We start from the raw sequence: 18,429 nt of genomic DNA on the forward strand, positions 1-18,429 counted from the left end.
TGTCTGATTTTGGAGAGCCTATCCTGTTTGACCCGAGATTGCAGACACCTTTCTCATGCCTCGTAATAGGACCAAGTGGATCAGGAACAACTGTTTTTGTTAAATCATTATTGGAGAACTGTGATCATGTAAGGAAAGATGTGCCGGAAAATATTGTATGGATTTACACCTCATTCCAACCCATGTACTCTGAACTGAGGGCAAAGAATAAAAACATTAAATTTGTGCGAGGTCTGCCTGATTCTTTTGAAGACGAAAGCCTGTTTCCTTCTGGTAAGTCTCACCTGATAATACTGGACGATCTCATTTTTCAGGCAGCTGATGACCCCGGAGTTGTGAGAGTATTTACACAGTACAGACACCATAGGAATATGTCAATAATTTTAATAACTCAGAATGTGTTTCATCAGGGGAAATACAGCAGAACAATCAGTCTCAACACAAGCTATATGGTGCTCTTTAAAACCCACGTGATAAGCTGCAGATGAATATTTTAGCTCAACAAATGTTCCCCTCAAAAAAACAATATTTTTGGACAGCTTAGAAGATGCAACCAGCGAACCATACGGATATTTATTCCTGGACTGTACACAAAACTGCCCAGATCGGTTTAGACTGAGAACGGGGTTGTTGCAAAATCAGTGGCCGGCTGTATATATTGCAAAATCCAGCAGGAGACCATGAGCTCACTTTTAAAAAGGAACGCCGACATTCTTAAAACTCTAATCAAAGCCAGCCCACATCAGCGTCAAGACATTTTGAGAACGGCAGCTCCCGACCATCTGCGTGCCTTATCTGAGATTGCTCTGAATATTTTAAAGGGTAATATCGTCCTGAACAGGAGACAATTCAGCACCCTGAAAAGTAGGAGGAAAGCTTTACGGCTAAAAAGACCAGCTTAAAGAGTAAACGCAAGAGTCTTATACAGACTGGAGGATTCCTGTTGCCACTACTGGCTGCTGCACTGCCGATTATTACTCAACTCATACGAGGATAAATGACGTCAAAATTGACTCAGAAGATGTTTCTGTTAACGCCCCAGCAACTTGAACAGATGACCTCAAATATGCAACGGTTGAATCCTGGTGGTACAGACATCAAACAGTCCACTGAAAATGATTTGGATTTATAAATTAATTTCTAGGTTAATTTGGCAGGGGAAGAGGCCAAGATTGAGGTTGAAGACTCTTCAATTGGCTAAGGAAAAGGGAGGCCTTGCCATGCCATGCTTTAAGGCTTACTATATGTAGCAGCACAATTTAAAACCCTGGTGTGTTGGTGCAATATTGATTATGAGGCCAGATGGAAAGAAATAGAAGCTAAAATTTCTGAAGATGGTCCAATTCAAGCCAGTTTAGGAGACAGAAGACTTATTAAAAGACAGATTCAACAAGGAAATCAATGGATTAAATTGCCATTAAAATTCTGGTTAAATTTTATTAAAAGAAACAAATTTTTTGATCAGGTGAGAATATTACGTTGGGCTTCCAATGACCCACATTTCGCACCAAATGGAATGGATAAGACGTACGGATCCTGGACAAGGAAGGGCCTAACTTCATACTGTACCTATTTTTCCAAGGAAACTTTGAGGGACTTCCAATCACTAAAAAGACAATTCCAGCTCAATAACAAGGATTTTTACAGATTTTTATAAATCCGCCATTATATCACAAGCTTTATACCAAAGAATAGCAATGTATTTGAGATGCCAATATTGAGGATTTTTATTAAGGCCAACCAGGGTGATTCTGGTCTAAAATTGATTTCAAGATTATACAAGGATTTCCAGGATATTAAAAATGTAAACACAGAATATATTAAACAAAAGTGGGAAATGGAAATAAATACCAAAATGACAACCGAACTTTGGTTGAAATACACTGCATTCCAATAGAGAAATTCCAATTCAGTCTCCTTGAGATACTTTGGTTGGAAATGCCTTAGTAGATACTTTATTACACCAGTACAAAGCTCACACTACTCAGGTCTTTCCATTTGTTGGAGGAAATGTGGGGCTCAGGTAGCGAATCATTTACATTTGTTTTGGTCATGTCCCTTAATACAACATTTTTGGATAAATATTCAATCTGAAGTATGCATAATGCTAAATGTACCATCACCCTTAAACTGCAACAAGATGCTATTTGGTCTTTTGCAGTCTGTGGACATAAATAAAGAGACAAAGTGTCTATTTGGAATTTTTAGTCTGGCAGCTTGGAAATTGATTACCAAAAACTGGCTAAAAACAAACTCTCCAACCCTGAATGATTGGCACAACATTGTCTATTCTATATACATAATAGAAAAAAATCACTATGTCTAACAGACTTCGAAATGACAAATTTGAAAAAAATATGGGCAAAATGGAAAGCATATGTAAGGATAAGAAAGCCATAATTTGTATGATTCGTTAATATTTGTATATGGAATACTGTTATAGTCAAAACTGTACACCCTCAGTTAATGTTTGTGTTTTCTGTTGACATGCAAAAGAAAATTCTTTAAAAATAAAATGAAAAGAAAATGATTTGGATTTTAAAATGAGGGCAGTTATAGCCGAGGATGGACAGAGTCCTTAAGAGAAAATAAAAAAATACGAGGCTCTCCTGCAGCGTTATTTAATGCTTATCAGGCAGGGGGAGAATGAAAAGTGGGCACGTGTTTCACCCTCTGAAAAGGAGTCCGTTATTACAACGAAAGAGGAGGAGTTCACGGGTTGAGAATAACACTGAGTGGATTATTAATCAATGACATTAGTGATCATCTACCAGTTTTCATCGTTTATAATAGAAACCATCGGCGGAATCAGCCAGAGGAGAAAATAAAATACAGGCGAGTGCGTACAGAGGAAAACATGAACACACTAAAGAAGGATTTACAGGAGCAAAACTGGGAAAAGGTATACAGTGAAAGTGATGTTGATAGTGCATATGAAACTTTTTTACAAATATTTACATCATTATATGATAAAAATTGTCCAATTAAACAAGACTACAGAAAACAAAAAATCCAAGCTCGACCATGGATGACGAAAGGGTTACGAAATGCATGTAATAAGAAAAATACACTGTATAGAGAATTCATAAAACTAAAGACTAAAGAGGCAGAAAATAGATATAAGAAATACAAAAATAGATTAACTAATACTATACGGGTATGCAGGAAGGAATATTATAGTAACATATTATATAATAACAAAAACAATATTAAAGGAATATGGGATATATTAAATAGCATTATCAAAAATGGTAATAAAAAACAGAGTTACCCTCAGTATTTCATTGATAATAATGTCAAGAAGGAAAATAAGGATGAGGTAGTCAACGGTTTTAATATTTTTTTGTAAATATTGGACCAAGCTTGGCAGAAAAAATTCCCAATTCCCAACCTGAGGATTGGGATAATAATCTCATAGAAAGAAATCCCTGTTCAATGTTCCTCACAGCAGTGGATGGAAAAGAAATTATAGACATTGTGAATAATTGTAAATATAAAACATCTACCGATTTAAATGAAATTGATATGGTGGTGGTAAAACAGGTCATTGAATGGATTGAAGAACCATTAACATACATCTGTAACTTATTTCAAACCGGTAAATTTCCCAATCAAATGAAAATAGCTAAGGTTGTGCCGCTGTATAAGACTGGGGATAGACACCACTTCACAAATTATAGACCTGTTTCTTTGCTTCCACAATTTTCCAAATTATTAGAAAAGTTATTCAATAATAGATTAGACAAATTCATAAATAAACATAAATTACTTACTGATAGTCAATATGGATTCAGAGCACATAGTTCAACATCACTTGCATTAATAGAATCAGTTGAGGAGATTACAAACGCCATAGACCACAAATTACATTCAGTTGGAATATTTATAGACCTTAAAAAGGCTTTTGATACAATCAATCATGACATATTAATCAGTAAACTTGAACAGTATGGGATTAGGGGGTTGGTGTTGCACTGGGTGAGAAGCTACTTAAGTAACAAAACAGTTTGTGAAGTTGGGGGAATATACATCATCATGCTTGGACAATGCTTGTGGCGTCCCACAGGGGTCAGTATTGGGTCCTAAACTGTTTCTAATTTATAGAAATGATATTGTCAATGTTTCCAAAATATTAAAATTAGTATTATTTGCAGATGACAAGCATTTTTTGTTCAGGGGGGGATTTGCAGGAGTTACTGAGGAGGATCAGTATAGAAATGGGAAAATTGAAAATATGGTTTGACAGAAACAAATTATCATTAAACTTAAGTAAAACAAAATACATGTTATTTGGCTATTGTAATACAGACATACAGGTTCAGTTACAAGTCGAGGGGGTAGATATTGAAAGGGTACATGAAAATAAGTTTCTGGGGGTGATAATAGATAAGATAAACTGGAAGACTCATATAAAACATATACAAAGTAAACTGTCAAGAAGCATTTCAGTTCTAAACAAAGCGAAACATTCTGGACCACAACTCACTCCGCATTCTTTACTGCTCACTGGTTTTACCATATTTACAGTACTGTGTAGAGGTATGGGGTAATACTTATAAAGGTACAACACAATCACTATCAGTAATGCAGAAAAGAGCTATAAGAATTATTCATAATACTGGCTATAGAGATCATACAAATCCACTATTTTTACAATCCAAATTCTTAAAATTCACAGACTTGGTTCATTTTCAAACAGTACAAATCGTGTATAAAGCAATAAACAATTTACTTCCAGCAAATATTAAAAATATTTTTTTTAACAGATCAGGGGATTGCAGTCTGAGGGGGAAATTTAATTTAAAGCATCAGTGGGCACGAACAACATTAAAAGGTTTCTGTATTTCTGTCTGTGGGGTGAGGATGTGGAACAGATTGGGAGTGGGGCTCAAGCAATGTCCAAGCATGAACCAGTTCAAACAGCGGTACAAAAATATGTTTTTTTCTAGGTATAGGGAGGAGGAAGGGTAATGAGGGTTAGGGTGTTTTTGTTTTTTGCTTCGGCTTGTAAATATATAGTATTTTGTATGTAAGTAGGTATGTGTAGGTGTATATTTATGTTTGTGTATATATATGTGTATATATATATATATATATATATTGATATCGGTTTAGGTGTGTAGGAATCTATGTGTATATGTGGCAAAGGGTATTACTGGTTGTGGGGAAGAAGGGGTAGAGATAAATAAGCTGATGCTTCACCCTACCCCTTTTCGGACATGTTGGGTACACAGTAGGAACTTTTTTGTTGTTGTCTTTACTGATCTATCTTGTAATTGTTGTTGTATCAAATGTTCGAAATAAACAGTTTTCATTCATTCATTCAAAGGTGATGGAGAACCTGCCCTTGGGAGACCGAAAGAATGCAGAGTATATTATGAGGAAGATTTCCACAGGTAATGCTACTTGGACCACATCGGGTGAATTTATTTATAACGGGCGGGCAGTTAAGGGTTCCCATGCAATCGAGCTCATGAAATATCTCAGCTGTTCCTACAAAAAAATCCAACCCTCCAACAGGCTGGGGGCGTTTTCTTACTGTTTTGAATGAATATAATATTCCTGTGACCTGCATTTCAAACCATGCAGCCCGCAAAGAACTGCAGAAATTTAAAAAAAGCCAAAGTACGAGGGTAGGCTGAAAAGTTCTAAGGCTCACTATAATGCAGTTAATGCATTACTCCTTCATGGGGAGCCTTAGAACTTTTCAGCCTACCCTCGTATATCGCCGGATGAGTCACCAGTTGCAACCAAATCCCCCAGCAAGAGGAAAAGAAAGGTGAAGCCAATCATTTGGGAAGAATTTCCCACGTAAACATTGCTTTCTGAGGCTAACCGGATCAGCAACATGGTCAGAGATACCCAGGCATCAGAGCCGGTGACACTTCCAGCATGAAAGAAGATCACAGTTTTCAAATAAAAGAAGCAGACCTTGTTATTGTACTAATCATTTATTTAATATATAATTTGTTTTTATACAGCATGTTTATCACCACAATAAAAATCTTTACAAAAGTAACAGTCTACAGCAATTTCATTCAGTGTAAATTGTAACAGGTTTTAAACGCATGAAAACAATGTGAACACTGGTTACACAAGCTCTTACAGCCTGTTCTGGTACATTGCTGATATTCCTTCACAAATTCAAAAACCATATTGTCGTTCTTAACAGTGTTGCGGGTGTACAAGGTCTGTTAGAAAAGTATCGGAGCTTTTTTATTTTTTGCACCTCCGTGTTGGAAGTCTCACGGGACATGCCCAGCTCTTCCACCATTCGGAAGATTCAGACGGCTTTGGGTGGCTTTTCAGTCGAGTATCTGACAAATTGTCGAAGAGCTGAGCATGTCACAACATGTCCTGTGAGACCAACACGGAGGTGCTTTCGATTCCCGCCATTAGCGGCTCCGCGGCGAATTCCTCCGCTCCTGTTTTCATGACAAAATCTCCTTTAACAGTGGAATGTGCTATGTCCACCTTTTCTGCCATTTCTCTGGTAGTCAGATGACGTCCTGGATCAACACACAGCATTCAGTTTGGAAATGATCTGGTCGTTTCAGCCTGTCGATCGCAGCTCGGAGCGCGGCGCGCCCTCCAACAATGTGCGCCGTCTTTATACCGGCAGTACCACTCCTTAATCTGTGTGATGCCCATAAAATTGTCCCTGAAAACCATCTGAATTTTCCAAATGGTGTCCACCTGGCTGTCACAGTTTCTGGAAAAATTTGATGCAGCGCTGCTCCAGCCGTTCAGACATTTTCCTCACAATGAAAATCCGACGAGGGGGGAGGACCAGTGCGCACTCAAAGCGTGCTCATAGGCGAATGACGCAACCGACAGGCGTGAAAAAACTCATGCATGCACACGAAGGATCAAGCTTGGCTGATGCAAATCCATAAGGTTATTGCAAAAAATAAAAAGGTCCGATACTTTTCTAACAGACCTCGTATAAAGACAGTACATCTTTGTAGGACAGCCCGCAGGCTCTTTTAGATAAATAAAAGACAGTGTTGCACGCACACGTCTGACATTTCATGTTGTAGCTGTCTATTATGATAGAAAATCTTTGTAATCCCACGTTGAATTTCCAAATACTGTAGGATACCTTTGGGGTACAGGTTGAAGTCCGGGCTAAATCTGAAGGAATCAAAAAACGTAGCTCCACCATCTTTTTCAACAGTGATTGTCAGCCAGTGTTTACCCGGTAAATGCCTCGGGTGGGTATTTACTATGAAAAAAGCAGGCGGTTTCGCTTTGATGCTTTCTAATTCATTACAGGCCCACACTGCTCTGAAAATGTTTCCTGCTAAATACCTCATCACGGCCTCCGACTCGAGAGTGTTCATGATCAAGTAAAAATCGACCAACACTTGTCGTTTGGAGTTCATTTCCAGAATGGAGTCATAGCACGCGTAGACTACTACCGTTATCGTATGCGGGGTCGCCACTCTAAAACGCATTTCAAGCCTTAGACTGCCAGTAGAAACTGGTGACAATGCCCCCGTATCCTCCTCCAGACTCAGGTTAAAGGTGTACAAGGCGTAGCCCAACGGGAAATCGTCACGTGTTATACAGAGAGGAAGATCCTTCAAATGTCTCCCTGTGGCTGTGTACGAATTATAAAACTCTGACAGAGATCCCATTGTTAAATTGCAGTTGGAAGGGTTTAGAAGGCACCTGTCTCCCATTTTGGCTAAGAGCCAGATATTCCACATCATAGTTTCGTAAGTTAAACGGGGATAAATCCCTTTTTCCGCTGAAAGCATTGTGGTTCACCATACCCAGGACGACGTATTTCGGCATGAACCCCAGAAACAGATTTTCCTGATTGCAAATTCTGGAATTGTGAGGGATAACATAGGTTTTCACATTAATCCGAGATAACGGATACAGGGCGTTCCCCTTCAACAACGCCGCATTGTGGCCGAGACGAACTGGTGGGGAGACAGACTTTTTTAACAAAAAGAGACACTCCCAGGATGTTTAACTTAAAAGTGCTGTTATCAGCACACATCAGGCTGAAAGCGTCACCTGCACGAATCAGCTTAACTTTAAAGTCAACATTATTTAACAACGACCTCTCGCAGAAAACGATGTCAACCACACGGTCTCACTACATCGGACGCGATATTTTTGGCTGCGTTTTGTCTTTTGATATTTTAACCTTCTGCAATTCTGGTTCATAAAATGAACCTTCAATGATCTCGCCGTCGTAGTCCGTTAATTTATACACAGGTGGGAAACGTGGAATACATTCTGACACTGAACATTTCATCTGTAAAACTCTGATATATTTTTTTTTTAATCAAAAACTCCCCTGAGCTTGGAGATCCTGACTATATCACCAACCTTATATTTAAATTTCATAGGACTTGTGCGTAGGGGAAAAGTCCCATACAAATTTTTAAACACTTGATCAACATTTTGAGCATTAACCTCATTCGGACTCGATGCTTTTATGATAAGATGCATTAAAGGTTTTAAGCAGATCCTGCAGCACGTCGATGTAACGATGTGTATTGTTTGCAGTGAAAAACCTCCACATCTTGGTTTTTAGTTTCCGATTAAAGTGTTCAATGACTGAGGCCTTCAGATCGCTGGCAGTTGAAAAATGTTTTATGCTGTTCGTGAGGGCTGAAAAAACCTTGTTGAAAAATTCTTTCCCAGCATCAGTCTGCAACTTCATTGGGACTCCGCTTTCTTGTAAAACGGTGGCGAAAGCGTTTGCGACCTCACGACCTGTTTTCGTTTTGAGAAGCCTGGCATATGTTTTTTTGAAAATATGTCTATGACTGTTAAAGTAGACCTGCATTGAAATAAATGTGGTCAGATCTCAGAAAGAAATAGCTGGTATGTATTTATAAGACCCTTATGAATGCAGTAAAATAAATCTGAAAGCCCAAATTTGTAATTCAGCGGAGAAATCCTCGTTTAAAAATGACAAATTTGCAGCTAAAAATTAGCCCTCCGTGAAAACAGTTTGTACATCCGGGTCATTTCCATGACGTCGGGGAGAAGACGACACGCTTGTGCCTTCAGTCCGATTAAAAAAAAAAAAAAAAAAAAAAGCCTTCAGTCCGATCCCGCATTGAAATTGATTTTATCTGTTAGTAATGTTACTGTTATACACATCCGGATTTCAACATCCAAAAGTAAGCTGCAATGAATGCGAGATACAGCTCTGCATGCTCAGATCAGCAGCGATACCGACAGTGGGCGACGTTCTTCTCCGTTCTTCTCCGTTCTTCTCTGTTTTGTTGCGGAGCGGCCAGTAACACCTGTTGCCCGCAAGGACAGACTTCTTGTGGCAAAATCCGCAGCGCCGCACGGTCTCGGTAATCGGAGCCGCAGAGCTCCGTGGCCGCTGAGAGAGGTTTATATCTTTTTAATGACTTGAATTCTTTGCAGGTCCCGCATCCGTACCCCGCAACGGTAACACCGGAGGCTAAAGACAGTACATTTTCAATGCGACACCACTCAATCAAATGGGCGTATGGAAAAGTCCCCAAAAATCATTTTCAAGCAACAATAAAAGAAATGTATACTCACCAAACGTACCGCAAGATAGCGGAGGTCGGTCTTGAAGTCCTGAGCGATTTCTCTCACCAGGCGCTGGAAGGGCAGCTTGCGGATCAGCAGCTCGGTGCTCGAGGACCACAATGTAAATAAGCATCTGTATTGGAAGTGTTCTTGTGTAATTCTCTGCGGTATTTTTATGTATTGTTATATAATTTTATCGCCGAATAAAATAAAATTCATTTATTTCAATGCAGGTCTACTTTAAGAGATATTTACAGTCGTCGTTATGAGCTGATAAAGTCTGCATATCGCACAGATCAGCCTGGAATTGTTTCATAGGGGCTGTAACAAACACCCTATTTCTGATCAAATTCATCCTTGCGGGTTTATGTAAAGTGTAAGCATCTTCCCAAGAAATACTCCACATCTTTCCTGGAGGGTTTAACCCCTGATTTGGCTTTGATAGCCTTCTGTAAGCGTTCCACACGGCCGAAGCTTCCGGGATTTGAAGGGTTATAATACATATTTCTCATCAATTTTTCTTCAGCCATCATGTAAGGGATCAAGTATGTGAATGACGAATAAACAGGCAATCCTGGTTTATATATATATATCATTTTATTATAAACACACGCAACTCAAAAAACAAGAGAAATTATTGTTTTACACAGGCAACTTAAAAACAGAAAATTTTTGTTTAACATTTTTTATCATTCATTTAAAAAGAAAAAAAAACAGAAAAAGAAGTTACTATTTAATCATCTGCAGGGTTCGGTGTACAACATTCCTGCCATTATTCAGACAAATTGCTGTATTAAGTTTCTGTAGGACGGTCAGGACTTCAGATCTCTCCAGGAGTTGTTGTCTTACACTGTGACAAAGAATGTCCACGATAAATGCGTACAGTGTAAAGAGGTGGTAGGGATTAAATCGAGGAAAATTGTCAGTAACCATAACGGAAATCCTGCGTAAGACAATGTAGGCAGAGTTATCCGCTATTTACGAAACGGTTCTTAGCACGTTTTCCTCCCAAAACTCTGGACCGGCCTGATTTTTAACAGAGTCCAGCAGCCTTTCCAATACAGAAGACATTGTAATATTGTTCAGCCTGCGTGTGACAGCCTGATTTAAAAGATGCGACAGTTCACGAATGACATAACGATCCCTTACACCTGGACACAGATTAATCAAATAATTTCCCATGATAAATTGAACGTTGACACAGATATATATAGATATATTAAAACAAGAAGCTCTGCAGGTGACAATCAGATCAGGCCGTGCCAGACATCCTCCAGTTCACGAATGTGAGTGGGATTTTCATGATCCAAACAGCTGGATATCTGCTTCAACACTCCACCAAAATTATCACAGTGTTTCAGCTCGTTCAAGATGTTTTCAGCCACACCCTGGACTCTTGCCGGTGAGGGAAATATGTAATGGCTCGCCAGCAATTTGAGCAGTGCAGGATTAAACCGCTCCATCCAGAGGCTTTTTAATCACACGATGGAAATTGATTGGGTCAAAATTCAGATACCTCTTCCAGGCATTCATGCTGCGTCTGACTCGGATGATCAACCTGACAGCCCTAACAGAGTTCCTTTCTACAATTCGCAATCACTCCAGCCAGCAGACGGATGACGGCCAGTTTCGTTGTTTTCAAAAATTCGTTGGAGAGAAGTCCGTCCGGCTGGTCACCGATGACTGGTGTGAAGCACGTCTCGCCACACAGCGCTTCTTCTATCAGGTGGGGTGGGAGGGATGTTTCACCCCAGACCTCTGCCGGAGCCGTAGGTTGACCCCTGACGTAAACACTGGGGGGTAACCCTGGTCCGTCGTCTAAAATTACAGATGGTGACCAAGGGTACACCCCCTGGGTTTCTTTGCCCCACATCACCGATGCTTGAGCCGAGGAAAGCTCGCGGTAACACGGCCAGGATTCTGGCGGTGAGGTGAAGAGGTCCTGCGAGCAGCCTTCTTCCTTGTAGCCGGTGTAATGACCCTCACGATCGACGTCCTCCTCTGGCGGGGGTGAAGCTGGAGGAATGTGAGCTGATGTGAAAGCTTGAATCATGATGTCGGTTGTCGAATGGTAGCACATCCTGCCCCGCTGATGAATATATATAGTAGGGCGGGGTGGGAGTGGCCAGATTCCCCTTAACAAAAGAAAGGGGTCAGGTTTCTTCTGACTCCGATAATGTCTTTATATTCCAGCCAGTGCCTAAAAAGCCATCTGATTCTGTCCCCATATGCCGAAAAGATTTTTTCCCACGTCTGTACCCGGGGCTTCTACGACGGCCCGCTGATTACCGTGGGTGCGTTCCAAGGTCATCCTGGCCGTAGTGGGTATCCCAGCAGGATATCTATTGAAGGTCACTTTATACAGAGAGCTGGTGTAACCGGTCCATGTAATCTGAAAATGTTTTTTGTTCTCAGCACGGATTGTCTGAGGATCCGCTAAAACATCCCCTCTCAAATAAGCAGTGACAGCGGTAGACTTAACGCCCCAGTCATATGTGCACAAAGTCACTTTCGGGGTGTGGGGCTCGATCGAGGGTAACGTGTAAAAACTCAGGGTTGCTTTATACGCTTCGAAAATCTACCCCAGACAGGCTCCTGACTCAAAATTCACTACCCCAGCCAGGTGGTCGAGCGGTAGAGGCGGTTTTACACGATTTATATATAATTTTACCTTCTTAGGCGCTGCCCCATCGTTAGAGACCGTTGTAATATTTACCGGCGTTTCGGCTATGCAGCGCGAAGTTAAAACACGTCGCGCCATCACGGTTTGAAAAGCGAGATATTCCATCTCAGCACCAGCTTTAAAGGGAGACGCATGCACACACACACGCGTGCACATGCGCGTGCACACCTGCAATAAGCGTTTCTGTCAGAACCGTTTTTTAAAGGGTTAATCCCACAGGGCTCCCAGACTAAATTGTTTAATGAATTAAATAATTAAACTTTATAAATAATTAAATAATTACATTTTATAAATCTTTATTTTATATATAATATTATAGCGTCAGAGACTCATGGAAGGGGTGAACACCAGTCGATGCAAATTGGGCAGACATGCCCATCCATGCTCAGACTAGCATTCAATGCAAATTAGGCTGATATGACACCTGTGTGTGAACTAATTATGGATGGGCGGGACTCCGGAGGCAGGCTCACGCTGATTGGCTGTGACACGTCATAGGTGTGGGATTAGGGGAGGGGTTGGGGGAGGGCTCACGCTGATTGGCTGCTACACGTCATGGGGTGGGATTAGGGAGTGTGAGGGGCGGGGCTTAGTGACAGTCGATTCTGATTGGCTGTGACACGTCGTAGGGGTGGGATTAGGGGAGAGGTTAGGGGTGGGGCTTAGTGATGTCGTCGATTCTGATTGGCTCCGACGTCATCCATCAAGCCTTTGACAAGAGCTGGGGTATTATTCTCTCTTACAGACCTCAGCCCCGCGTGCACATATGCCTTGAAACCATGACCATCATTCTGCTGAATGCAGTTCTCTGTGTTCCCAGTGGAAATGTGACATCTGTCCATCAGTGCCCCAAATCCACAGAAGGCCAACGGAATTATGTGATTTTTCCACCAGACAAAGAACATTTAAATACGTAACTAATCCATTTGCGCTATCCATCACAATGTGACATCACCATTACAGTGTTTTAGACAAATATGTTTCACTTTTAGAAGGCTGAGATTGTTCTGAACATTTTGATGTAAACACATGGGCATTATATTAAAAGAAAGCACTGATACCATAAACAGGAAATTACTGACACTATTGTACAATTGAGAAAATGCCCTCAGACCACAGACAGCTAATGGATGCGAGATAAAATGTCCACAATTGCAGACAGCTATGGTTTTTATTATTTAACCAGTATTTTACCAGGTTAGTCCCATTGAGATCGAGATCTCTTTTACAAGGGAGACTTGGACAATTTTTACGTTTCCAATTCACCTAACATGCATATCTTTAGATGTGAGAGTAAACCGGAGCACCGGGAGGAAACCAACGCAAACACGGAGACAACATACAAACACCACACAGAAAGGCCACAGGTGGGGATCGATCCTATGACCTTCTTGCTGTGAGGCAACAGTGCTAACCACGAATCCACCGTGCTGCCAAAAGGTTAAGAGTTATGTACTTAGTCTGCCTCCTGAACACTGGACGATACAGTGTGCTTGTCGCTTCACCCAGCTAAGAAGCTCATAACCACAGCGAGAAACATGAAGTGCATTATGTGGGGAAATTCTGCTCAAAATACACAACAAAAAGGGAAACTACAACCAAAATTAAAACGGCATTCTGTCAAAGGGAATATGCCTTAAGTGCAGTCACTTGTAGCTAGAATACAGAAAGTTATTCTGCTTTATTATTTCCTTGCTCTTGAACAATACACAAACGCAGCACTTGATGAAGCAGTTCTTACGAGTACATAAGTAGTGCAGCCAGGACCAATGCTTCATCCAAAGCTTTCTCAAGCTCCTCAGCATCAGTGGTCTAAGGAAGACAGAAATTTTAAATACTGTGACAGCCCACTGCTGCATCCAGCGTCCCTCAGCTGTGCTGACCTAGAAGCAGACCGTCAGGAACTCATCAGCAGGACGTCATAACCTCGCAGCATACTTTGGACAGCTTGTCTGTCAGATTCATATTTACTCACAAACATGGACCTGCCATTTATGATCTTAAGCTTTCACAGTCATACACACACTGTTACCAAAACAGTATCTTTAGACCCGTGCACAGGAGCACATGTGAGAATACTGTACATGTGTGAACAGTGACATGCCAGAGCTCATCACTTCAAACCTGATTAGTTAATTAGCACTGATTCCTTGTTAACATCAATATAACAAACTGAGATTTGGCATCACTAGGCAGACATTTTAAAGCACTGTCGCCAAATATCGCTTGTATACTGCACTCTATGCTGTAGTTTAGGGCTGCAGCTGTCGATTATTTTAGTAATCGAGCATTCTATCAATTATTCTGGCGATTAATCAAGTAATCGGATAAAAAGTACTTTTGCTTTTTTAAACATCATCAATAGTCCAGGACTCTCCTGACGCAACGGCACAATGTCACTGAGCCAAAGTCTTGACATTTTGCTGAAATGGTGATGGGATGTGGTTGTTTTTTTTTCCCACAACTTGTAAAATTTAACCATTTTCAGTTTTTTAAAAAATTATGATTATTATTTTTAAAGGCTGGTGGACTGGGTCCCTACGTGATTTTTTTTTATCCCTCTTTCTCTGCGATTCAGCAGATGCATTTCAGCTGGAGGCTGAACATGCAGGCCTTGCAGTCACTGTTTTTTTTTTAAGTTACCATGTTCGTGAACCATTGTGTGTTGTCCAAAAAAAAAAAAAAAAGCAAAGATTACAAAGCGAAACACTCAGTGCGAGTCTGAACAAAACAGACAGCAGCGACTTGGACTGTGGGTACCCGGCCGTCGGGTCAAGTCACTCACCGCGTCGAGCAGACTGTGTGTTTTTGTTAAAAACAGACAAACACACTGCTTCACTTTAAATGTGCAGTAAGTCTATTTCAGATGATCAGTGTGGACCCTCTTTCTCTTAAAAGGCTTTATTTTACTCTGTGTTGCATTGGAAAGTGGTCACTTTAAGGGCTAAATTATCAGCCGTTACACGGCCTGAGTACATGCTCTAGTCTTCGGTTGTTCTGGGGATGTTATAGCGCCACACACAGGTGTCAAACACCTGTGTTTACTCTTTGAATGAACGAATTAATTTATTTAATTGGCACACAAATCAACAACAACAACAAAAAACAACAGTATATCCATGTGGCCGAAAGGCCAGGTGGCCTCCAATTTATGCCTGGTTAACATGGCAAGATAATTATACCGATATTATTGGACCCGATCTTCCCCTTCCGACAGTCTTAAAGATGCCCCGACTATCATGATGGCTCTAAAGATAATCTTATCAGATATTCCTGTCGTGCGCGGTGTGTTAAGAGCGCTCTAGTCTGTTCGGAAGGACGCCAGAGCTGCTCCGATCACAAAGCATGGATATTCTACATGTTGAATTGTCCTGGCCCAATATCCCAGGGTATGGGGTGTGCCCCGACCACAAACGAGCACGCAGCCTGCTGAATGTGATGGGTAGCCAATCAGAAAGCAAAGTGACGGGTGCACGGAGTGGAATCCAAAATCAAAATGACTAATGGCGAACCACAAAGTCTGGTGGTCGCGCTGTCTCCACAAACTATCTCCGTTGCTTCTTCCTCGTCCACCTGTTTCTTTACTCTCAAGTCACATTTAAACTCTAGAGGTTTTGTGAGATTTCCTGTCTGACCTGGGAATGTTTGTATGTGAAATACGTTCATGTGTGGTGTGTTGTCTTTACCGTGTGGCTGCACAACACACACTATAAGGCAAAAATCTAGATCTAGGATTTTCTTAACTCCATGTGTGTGGTCTGTCAGGTGAACTGTGTGAACTAGACATTAGCTGTAAAAAGATCTCAAGGATAATCAGTGGAAACAGGATGGAACTGAGCTCAATTTTGATCTTCATGGCAAAGGCTGTGAACACTTATGTGCATGTGATTTGTGTTTTTTGTTTGTTTTTTTTTATAAATTTGCAAAAATCGAAAAAAAAAACTTTCACATTTTCATTATGGGGTATTGTGTGTAGAATTTCGAGGGAAAAAATAAATTTCATCCATTTTGGGGAAAAAAAGCTGTAACAAAACAAAAATTTGGAAAAAGTGAAGCGCTGTGAATACTTTCTGGATGCACACTATGTTGTGTGATGTGAAAGTTTAAAACATTTTACATCACTTTGATAAGCAGCTGCAACAAAGAATAATCCAAACAGTACCTGCTCTTGTTCTTCATACTACATACTACCGCATACTACAGAACATTACAATGAGGAACAAAAGTTAGGCACCTTAAACAAAACAGCTCGACTTTGTAACCCAGCATCAAATACAGCTTCAAATCTGCTTATATTAAATCTAGTCAAGCAATCTGAGTCCATACAGGATGTTCCTCACCATTATACAGGAAAAAAAAATATAGAATTCTGTAATATTTTTTAAATTTTCCCTTTCCATTTAATTGATACCACAAGTATGCCTGCAGCAACTACAGCAACATCTTGTAGTATCTTTGTTAATTCAGCTGTTCTGTTATACAAATAAGACATACCATAGTTGAATCATCTGCATACATCACAAATTCAATAAAGTTGGCAAATATTTGTAAAGATGAACCAGAGAAGTGGACCCAGGCAACCCCCCTATGGTACACCACAATTTGTGTTGCAATCCTCAGAGAAACACACATTATAATAAACTGTTTTGTTTGATGTCAGACAAATAACTTTCCATAAGAAAAACATGTGGACCAAAATGGCTATGAATCTGTCCATTTTTTCCCAAATGTTCTTCACACAAGTTAAAGTCTTGGAAGAAATTATTTATAATCAGGTATGGAATGACTGTTGGCTGGACTAAAATATACCCTTTAATGACCGACCCTCCATGTTTCAGGAGGAGATTATGTGGTTTACACAACAAAATCACATTCCAGACAAGGTCCAGAACAAGGTCTAAACCAGGGTTTGATGTTTGTATGCATTTTGTGGCTAGTTTGATTTCACATTGCAGTGTTGCGGCCCTGTAGGCTGTGCTCTCTAGTTAGAAGCTACACATTGAGTAGGACGCCTGGACCGATCATATCAGCCTGAAACAACACTGGACCGGCTGGACCCCGGAAAGGTTCAACATGTTCCCGGAGAGAACCCGCAAGACAGAGAGGAAGCGACGACAGCACTGCAAAAGACGCAAGAAATGTGGCAAACAAGCCGGCATCAGAGCTAGGCTAACCGAGAATCCACATAAACCAGCAGTTCCAAGCATTTTTCTCACTAGCATCTGCTCCCTGGTTAACAAGATGGACAACATTAAATTAAGTAACAGAGACCTGGCTGCATGAGAACATCTCGGACCTAGCTGGGGAGCTAGCAGACCGCACAATCTTCCAGGCAGACCACATATCGGACTCGTGTAAGACTAGAGGGGGACGTGTGCATCTATATTAACTGAGAGACCCTGCTGTCCAGACCTGTAAATTTTACGGTTAAAATTCAGACCTTTTTATCTGCTCAGGGAAATCACTCGAGTGTTTGTTGCTGCTGTGTGTATCCACTCGTGGGCTAATGCTAATGTCGCTATGAGCTGGCTGCACGACAGCATCAGCAAGCAGCAGAACAAACACCCAGAGGACTTCTTCATCGTGGCTGGAGACTTTAACCACACCGCCTTAAAGACTGTGCTCCCTAGATTTTACAAGAATGCGGTCATTAAAACAAGGAAGGGCAGAACACCAGGTCAAGTCTAAACCAGCATTACGACAGCTCCCCCAATGCCCGCCCCTACCCTCAGACCATCTTTCCTTGTTCCTGCCACCAGTTTACCAGCCCCACATTTGCAAGTCCAAGTCACAGTATAACCCCCAGTGCAGTGCTAGACTGAGGAGACCATAAAATCCTTGCAGGACTGTTTTGAGGACACCTTATGGGAGCTCTTTGAGGACCCACACATTGAGCTCCACATGTCCTCTGTGCTGTCATACATCAGTTTCTGCATGGACAATGTAGCAACAAGGAAACGGGTGAAAATATTCGCCAACCAAAACCCCGGTTTAATACCAATATCAGAGACGTTTGGGATGCCGTTTGTTGATTTTAGCTCAGCATTTAACTCCATCAGCTCCAACCGACTGATCAATAAACTGCAGACACTGCAACTTGGAACCCCCCCCTCTGTCTGTGGATCAAGGACTTCCTGACTACCAGACCCCAGCATGACAGAATGAGCACCTCCACCACTGTCCTCAATACTGGTGTCCCTCAGAGCTGT

The 18,429-nt window shown here is 41.0% G+C and overlaps 1 long non-coding RNA gene across 1 annotated transcript; it reads right to left on the reverse strand.

Moving 5' to 3' along the window:
- Positions 1-485: 485 nt before the first annotated feature.
- Positions 486-18,160, reverse strand: LOC117513207. Its single transcript, XR_004561480.1, has 3 exons — positions 18,068-18,160; positions 9,293-9,295; positions 486-497 (listed from the first exon to the last, which is right to left on the reverse strand). It is a non-coding gene; the product is annotated as an uncharacterized LOC117513207 (long non-coding RNA).
- Positions 18,161-18,429: the final 269 nt, after the last annotated feature.

The sequence above is a fragment of the Thalassophryne amazonica genome, chromosome 7, assembly GCF_902500255.1.
Source record: "Thalassophryne amazonica chromosome 7, fThaAma1.1, whole genome shotgun sequence".
Lineage (NCBI taxonomy): Eukaryota > Metazoa > Chordata > Actinopteri > Batrachoidiformes > Batrachoididae > Thalassophryne > Thalassophryne amazonica.